Source organism: Telmatherina bonti (genome assembly GCF_933228915.1).
Source record: "Telmatherina bonti genome assembly, chromosome: 6".
In the NCBI taxonomy this organism is placed as follows: domain Eukaryota; kingdom Metazoa; phylum Chordata; class Actinopteri; order Atheriniformes; family Telmatherinidae; genus Telmatherina; species Telmatherina bonti.
This window is the reverse complement of record NC_136624.1, coordinates 32,876,787-32,884,539: the sequence shown is the minus strand read 5'-3', so window position 1 is coordinate 32,884,539 and position 7,753 is coordinate 32,876,787.

Here is a 7,753-nt window from a genome sequence, read left to right as displayed (position 1 = left end):
ACAACACCCCATGACCACCTTGTAAAGACAGAATAAGCATCCAGTGTAAACGGTTTTTAAACGTTCCCCATGCAATATGTTGCAGCATACATTCAGAATATATGTCCTAATGAGACAAGACACATTACAAAAACACAAAAATCTGATGTTTTTCTGTGGATGTAACCACACAAAGCCTAAAAGGGGATTATGTGTGAGCGTGAGAGTGTTTGTGTGTATAAGGAAGCAGTGTCCAGTGTATCAGAAAGCCCTGTCATGTTCGTGTCGCAGCAGCAGGGTAAAGAAGGTGTTCTTGTCTCTGAGTGATGCGATGGCATGAACAGCATGGTTTAAGAGCGAAAAGAAGGTCATCGATGTCTCGCTTCACTATCTCTCCCTCCTTTTCTCTCCTCTCTCTGTTGCCCCTGTCATCCATACTGGATGATCCCTTGCGCTCTCTTCCAACCCGGCTGTCTTTCTGTCCTTCGTCACGGGTTGTGTGTTCCATTTCTTTTTCTTTTCACCCCCTGCATCCTCCTCTATGTTAAACTGAACTATTGCAAAGCAAAACTGTGCTTTTCTACTTTCACAGTCCATTTTGATGAGTATTTGTAACTTTTTATTATGAAAATAAAAACTGGGAGGTAGTATCTATACAGACTGAGTCAAGAGTGTAATTCCAGCTCAAGGAAGTATGATAGACAAGGAGCCTTCAGAACGGGTTGCCAGATCCTTATTTCTTCAGGCTATGAGTTGATTGCACAACTGATGAAATGCATCTTCTTCGAGGGAGTTAGATGGTGTGGGTTTAATGACAGTTTGGTTGGCTTAAGCAGACTACTGATAGTCCCTATCTTAAATGACTGAAGGTTGCATCTTGTCATAGGGTTTCCCAAATCGATATAAGATTAAACCCACTATATCACCACTGGTCATCTTGGTACTGGTATCTACATCTGTATGCTGTGGCTGGTTGTAATACTATAAGATTGGGTGGGCAGCAGTCTTATCTGAAATAACCTGGAAAGTCAGTGTACCATAAACGGACGTGACCCTGTAAATGTTTGCTAGAAAACAGGACTAAGACCCTGCAGCACCAAAGGGTGTTGAACTATAAAAATATACTTTAAACTGGCGTCATGGCTTCCTTTTCACATCTCTATCACTCTGTTTTTAGTTGCTGGTATTGTAATGTGACATTTCAGACGTTTCCTTCTCCAAATGGTGATGTTCGAAGAATAGAAGAAGAAGAAGAAGAATTAACCTTTATTGTCATTATACGTGGATTTTTACATACATATGCATACACAAACATACACACAGCTTATATATATATATATATATATATATATATATATATATATATATATATATCTATATATATATAGATACAGATAAGAAACAAAATCACTCGCACAGCGTTTCCACATTGAGTTGACCTCTTTAAAGTTTCTTTGGCTGCCCAGACTATAAAAGCAAACACTTTACTTTAATATGAATATCTAACAGCAATTACCTGTTTTTTTGTTGTTGTTTTTTTCTTAGCAAATTCCTGCCATGCTCTGTACTTATTAGTTTACAGTAGTTGTGATGATGTTTGTGTTTTTAGTTGTGCATATCACATTGACAAAGGCTGAAGCCATCTTAGAGGCGATAGGCAGGATAGACTCTGGATAGGTCACCAGTCCATCGCAGGTCCATCTGAGGAAGACAAACAACCACTCATGCTCGCATTCACACTTACTCCTAGAGAGAGTAAGGGAGAATTTAGAGTAAACAATTAACCTTTTTGACAGCAGGCGGAAACTGAAGGACCCAGGACACTGCAGGAACATGCAAGCTCCTCGTAGAAAGGCTTGTCTCAGTTGTCACCTCCAACCCATCATTTAGTCTTTTACTGCAGCACATAGAAAATGTAGAGGTTGAAAACCAGGAACATGTCATATTTACTCAGTTTTTTTACAGTAATGACTGCAGGATGGTGGTACATATTAGATATATAATTATTTGACTAATTCAGCACAAACTCGGAGGATGATATTAATACAGTCTGTGTTTACAAAGACTCATGCTTTCATTTATCTCTCCCACACATCACATATTTATTGATCTTCTTTTGCAAGATGATGCCAGAAGATATTGAAATTTCAGATCAGCTGATCAGCTCCAGTGTTTAACTAATAAAAAACATTGTTGAAATAACTTGATTTGTGGAGTATGTTAAGTTCTAAATCAGTATTATTTGTTTGTCTGAAACATCACATTTTTAACTTCTAGCAGCTTTACTTTATTGTTCCAGATGTGCAAGTCTCTGTATGTGTGTGTGTGTGTGTGTGTGTGTGTGTGTGTGTGTGTGTGTGTATGTGTGTGCCTTTCAGCTGGTGTGGGTTTGCTGGTACTTTGCCATGTTGGAGAGATCCAGAACACAGATTTCCTGATGGGAACAGCAGGCTTCAGGACAGACTAGAGCTTTAATTAATGTTCAGTGTGGGGTGGAGAATTTCTGACACAGTTGCTCAGTGGGGACCCTGCTGCAACATTTGATGCAGGAGTGATGAATTTTATTCTCATTGTACTCTTATTCTCTTCTCTCAGACACAGTTTCTCTCATTTCACTGCTAATGCTGTCCGAATATGGTGAAATGTATTCCACGCAGCAGCAGCCATGCTTTCAAATCCAACATCATAAACACTTCAGACTTCAGTCGCAAACAATGTGTCACAGAAAAACAAAAAGAATGCATTTCTTTAATTAAGTTGCTCAGGTTTGACAAAGTAGCATTTGTCTGTGACAAAATGCAATTACAGAGCAACAATATGGATATGAATAGAAGTGATAAATCATTATTTACCAGTGTAAGAGGGTTTACTTAACCTTGGAGTGCTAGCAGAATTAAGATGTGGATTTCAGGGGGAAAATCCACTCTGTATGCCTGACCATACCGTGGAAGGACCCCAGCACAGGAAGGAAAAAAGGAGTGTAATAGCTGAAGATGGAGATGCAGGCAAAAAAAAGAGGGTAAAAAACACGCTAAGTGAAAGTACCAAGAAAAAAAAACAACTTAAAATGTAGCAGTGGGAAACAAATGTACAGAGAAGTTAGAAGGCGATGAAAAGATAAAACTAGATGATGGGAGGAATGGAACAGGTAGAGGAAGGATGTTGTTTGGACAGTAAGAAGAGGAGGAGGAAGGGAGATTGAGAAGGAGGAGGGGAGGGGAAATGTGGAAAGCGCAAGACAGATGACAAATTGTGATTAATAGATGGGGTCCGGGGTAGCAGTGTGGAGCTCAACTCATTAATAGAGAGAATTAGAGGGGCTGTGCAACTCAATCTGCACACTGTCACTCGCAATCAAGGACCATAATCAGATCTGCGCACAGACAGAGGTAGATGTCCCAGAGGAGTGGGGTTCATGGACATTCACACATTTTTCCCAATACTCAAGAGGAAATTTCACTGCTGTACTGACCATATTGAACACTCATTCTTTTCTAAAGCCCCTCAACTCTCTTTACAATTCAGCTGATTTTAAACTCTTATCACAAAAACTGCAGCTTTGGAGATGTGATAAAGCTATAAGGACTCTTTATATGGTCTAATTTTACTGAAATGTCCTCAGTGGAATGTCTAAGATTAAAACAGCAGCAACATTCATATTATTAAGAATTGTGTTGCGACTATAATATCCATGTCCTATTTTTGGTGAAATTATGAAAAGAATACCAATGTTAACATAAATTAGAGGGGGGAACTCTCCAGTCCACCATGATTAATTAAAAATCTTTGTGCATTCTACAGCAGAAGCAAAAGAGAAAAGCAAATATTGGCCTGCAAACTGTGTATAGATCCCAGTTTGGGAGGGAAAAGGCATGAAAAAAAAAGTTTTTCCCATGATAAAAGAAAAAATATATCCATTGGCTTGTTTATTTGGTTTTTATAGGAAACTGTACAAAATTGTAAGTGTGAGTTTTGATTTTCACAGCAGAGTTCCACCTGTCTCAACACAAAAGAGCGTTTTATGCTTAAAATGGCTTCTGTTACTGGAAATGAAGTCCTGTGTCCTGTCCTGTGCAAAGACAGCAAGTCTGATGCTCATTCAGATGCCAGGCACCATCAGTCAGGATAGAAAAAATGGACACAGTCACACCTTAATGCAGATGGCTCCTCTGAATCTCAGTCACATTCAATCGAGGCTGGACATGAGGAAAATGAAAATTCTTGGCTACATGTGAGGGAACAAGTTACTGTCTGCAGAAAAAAAATCTGCTATATTTGATGTGTTTCCTGACAAACGTAGAAATAACACAAGTCTCAAGACAGGTTGTGACTCTGTTGCAAAACATCCATTCATCCATTTTCAACACCGCTTAGTCCAAGCCAGGGTTGCAGGGAAGCTGGAGCCTTTCCCAGCAATTAGCAGGCGTTTTGCATTAAAATTTAATTGGTTAGAAAAAGATCATGACTTTGCTTTGGTATGTTCAGACTGCGGAGACTGTTTCAGGGTTCTAACTGTTGGAAGACGTGGCACCTCTTTTAGTGTTTGGACCACAGCAACAGAGTTTATTTTTAAAGAATGTTTTTATTTTAAAGTGCAGCTGATGGAAAATCCCTCTAAACATAGATGTTATTATGCTTAACTTTTAACCATAGACTGTATAAAAATCATGTACGGTCTATGCTTTTAACATTTGCTTTCCAAGATGCAGACAGAAGTTCAGACATGCAGAGGATTCGAAGCAAACTTTTGTGTCTAACATCTTGACTATTTGACTTGTATATGCCTGATTTGTTACATACATCCTGACTTTCCATGTTAACTTTATCTGTACTGATTAGATTAGGTGTAACTTAGATTAGGTGTAGCACACACACACACACATACACACACACACACATATATATATATATATATATATATATATATATATATATATATATATATATATATATATATATATATATATATATATATACGTATATGCTCCTTTGTACTATTCTGATTGAAATGAACAGATAACATATGTTATTTTTATTTTTACTTTTGACAAAGAATAAAATGAAATCCCACATTGTTAGAAGTGACTATGTTCTGCTTCAGTCGGTCCTCACTATGACAAATATGCAGTGTCCGTTTATTCCTAACTTTTTCCCGGAAAGCCAAAGTTAGCAGCATATTGTATTCTGCACTGGAAAAAAAGGAAAAGGGTAAATATATATCTATAGAGGAATGTTTCACAACAAGCTCTGCAACTGCATGTAACAGTATGACTGCAGCGTTTTCATTACCCTGCTGTCTCACTGGATCATTCCTTCTCTTTGTTTTTACTCTGTCCTCATGCACTGTCTCTGAGATTGCAGGTCAGGTTAATACCTTTTCCAAAGCCACTTACTTGGTTTGTATTTGTGTCTCGCTGTGTTGATTGCACCTCCGTATTGAATGACTGGGTTAATACCAATGTAACCTCTCTGATCACATGCTGACTCCCTGCTCATGTGCTGATTGGTTTTACTGATTGTTCTAACAGACAGATGTACAGTCCTGTTGGTAAATTACCACTGTCCAGTCTTATTTATCTCACTGTGCAGTTCTCTGGAAGACTTGTTCATCAACACGAATGAGTCATTCCATTGTATACACTGGTGGTCGTAACTACAGGCGAAGTACCTGGACTTAAGCTGTAAAGCTGAAAAACTGTAATAAAAAAAACTGTAGTAAAAAAAAGTACAGTAGTAAATTACTCTGTTACTTTTGTTGTCATCTGTCCACTTCCACTGCTCTGGATTTTGTGGTGATAAAAATGTTTTGTGATAAAATCTCTAAATCATGTTCCGATTTGAAAGACAATAAGTTGTATGTCTACATCCCAGAGAAAGCAGTTTTTATTCTCCCTTTAGTTGCTCCCTTTTGGTGTTTTGGTCATTTTTTATTTCCACGGGGTCTCGGTGTTAACTATGACAGAGAGCTTAATGCTCTACAACTTAAGGATACACACACATATACACATACTACAAGGAAATTATATGAATAATTTCAAAGGTATGTACTGCAGATGATGACAAGAAGTGTAAATACAGAAGTTTTGATGGAAATCATCACAACAAATGCCAACCTGCGACAAGCTGCTGAAAAGGTTTTTGTCAACAGGAATAAGTGACAGATCTGACTGAGATGGATTTTTGAGGATTTTTTTAAAGTGATGTTGGGAAAATTAAAGAATTTTCTGGAAGAATTGGATTTTCTTTGTGCTGGTATAGTTGTTAACATAGATGTCAGCATATTCTGAACCATCCAAAAAGTAATTAGAGTAAAACTCTTTATAAGTTAAAGCTATTCTGTCTGCTTTCTGAAATTATTCCATGACTTTTGGGTTTGGTTTCATTGTAGAGGCTGAGGCTTGTTGTGTCACATGAAGCTTTATCTTTGCTCTGAACAGTTCAACACATCGCAAACATACTAACCACCAAACTGAATGTTGATTCAATGAGTTGGCGGAGTTTATAATTTGCTTGGTGCTTTATTAATTGGGATAAAACTTGTGGCATTATTTTCTTAATGGCAGCCACAACAATTGATTTTTTTTCCTTTTTTTGTTGTCCAAAGTGCTGTTATTGTTCTTAATAAAGAGGATACTGCAGTTGAATTTCTTTGTCAGCATCCTATAGACTACCTGGATGCTTAACTTCTGATTCTTTAAGTTCTTTCAAGCATTACACTCTAAAATAACACGCAAAATCAGTTAATTTGTGGCTTGATCCAGAGTGCCCCATGTAACATTTTCACATCTGTCCTCTTTGCAGTTGATTACTTCATAGCAAATTAAAAACATTTTAAAATGTGGTCCATTAGCTCGAGCTGAGTAGTACTAAGTCGTAACAAACGGCGACTGAAAAGTGGAGTGTAGAAGATACTGGGTGAGAGAAACTCAGGGCTTCAAGAGGACAGCCACATGTGTGACTCAACTCCTCAACAAAACCTGACATTACTGACATTTTAATTCCAGACTTTTTCCTTGATGCATACATTTTTGTGTCCCTGTATCTAAAAAAAGCAAACAAAAGAGTTAGACCTTGAGGCATAACTTGAAATTATTTTGATACCTTCTCAAACTTCTGTGGGAAATATAAAAGTGCTGCCATACCATTTATTTTAATTAAGTAATTCTATGATAGCATGAATTAATTAATCCATTAATTTATACATACATATATATATATATAAACATATATAAATAGGGTTTGGATCTGTTAACCTGAGATTTTAACCACTTAGATCTTACAGTATTATTTCTCCCTTTCACATTAATAACATTCCTGCAGCTCAGACACCTGAAGGTCAGAAAGCAGAAGGGTAAATATCACAGTCGAGGTTTAGAGAAAATATGTCACATGTAACTGGGTTAATAACCTCACAGATAAAGGTGCATTGTCTCAGCTTAAATTCCAGGCTGTACAAGAGTAAATATGGATGTTTTGTTTGAAAAGCTGAAGTTCTGAAGAGAAGATGTAATGCAGACAAGAGATGGAAGCAGAGTCAGGGACACAGATGATCGCTTCACAGCTTATATAGTCATCGCCTTAATATTTTATAGGGCTCTTAAAACCTCATTCTCTCTAAATTGTCTCTCCTTCTTGGCAATTGTAATTGAAATGCAGGGAGCCTGAGGGTTTCACCTCTGTGCCAGTGCTCATATGTAAATTTTATGTTTGCACATATATATGCATGAAAGCATTCACATACCTGTGGCTTGAAAATTTAAAAAAAAAACAAAAA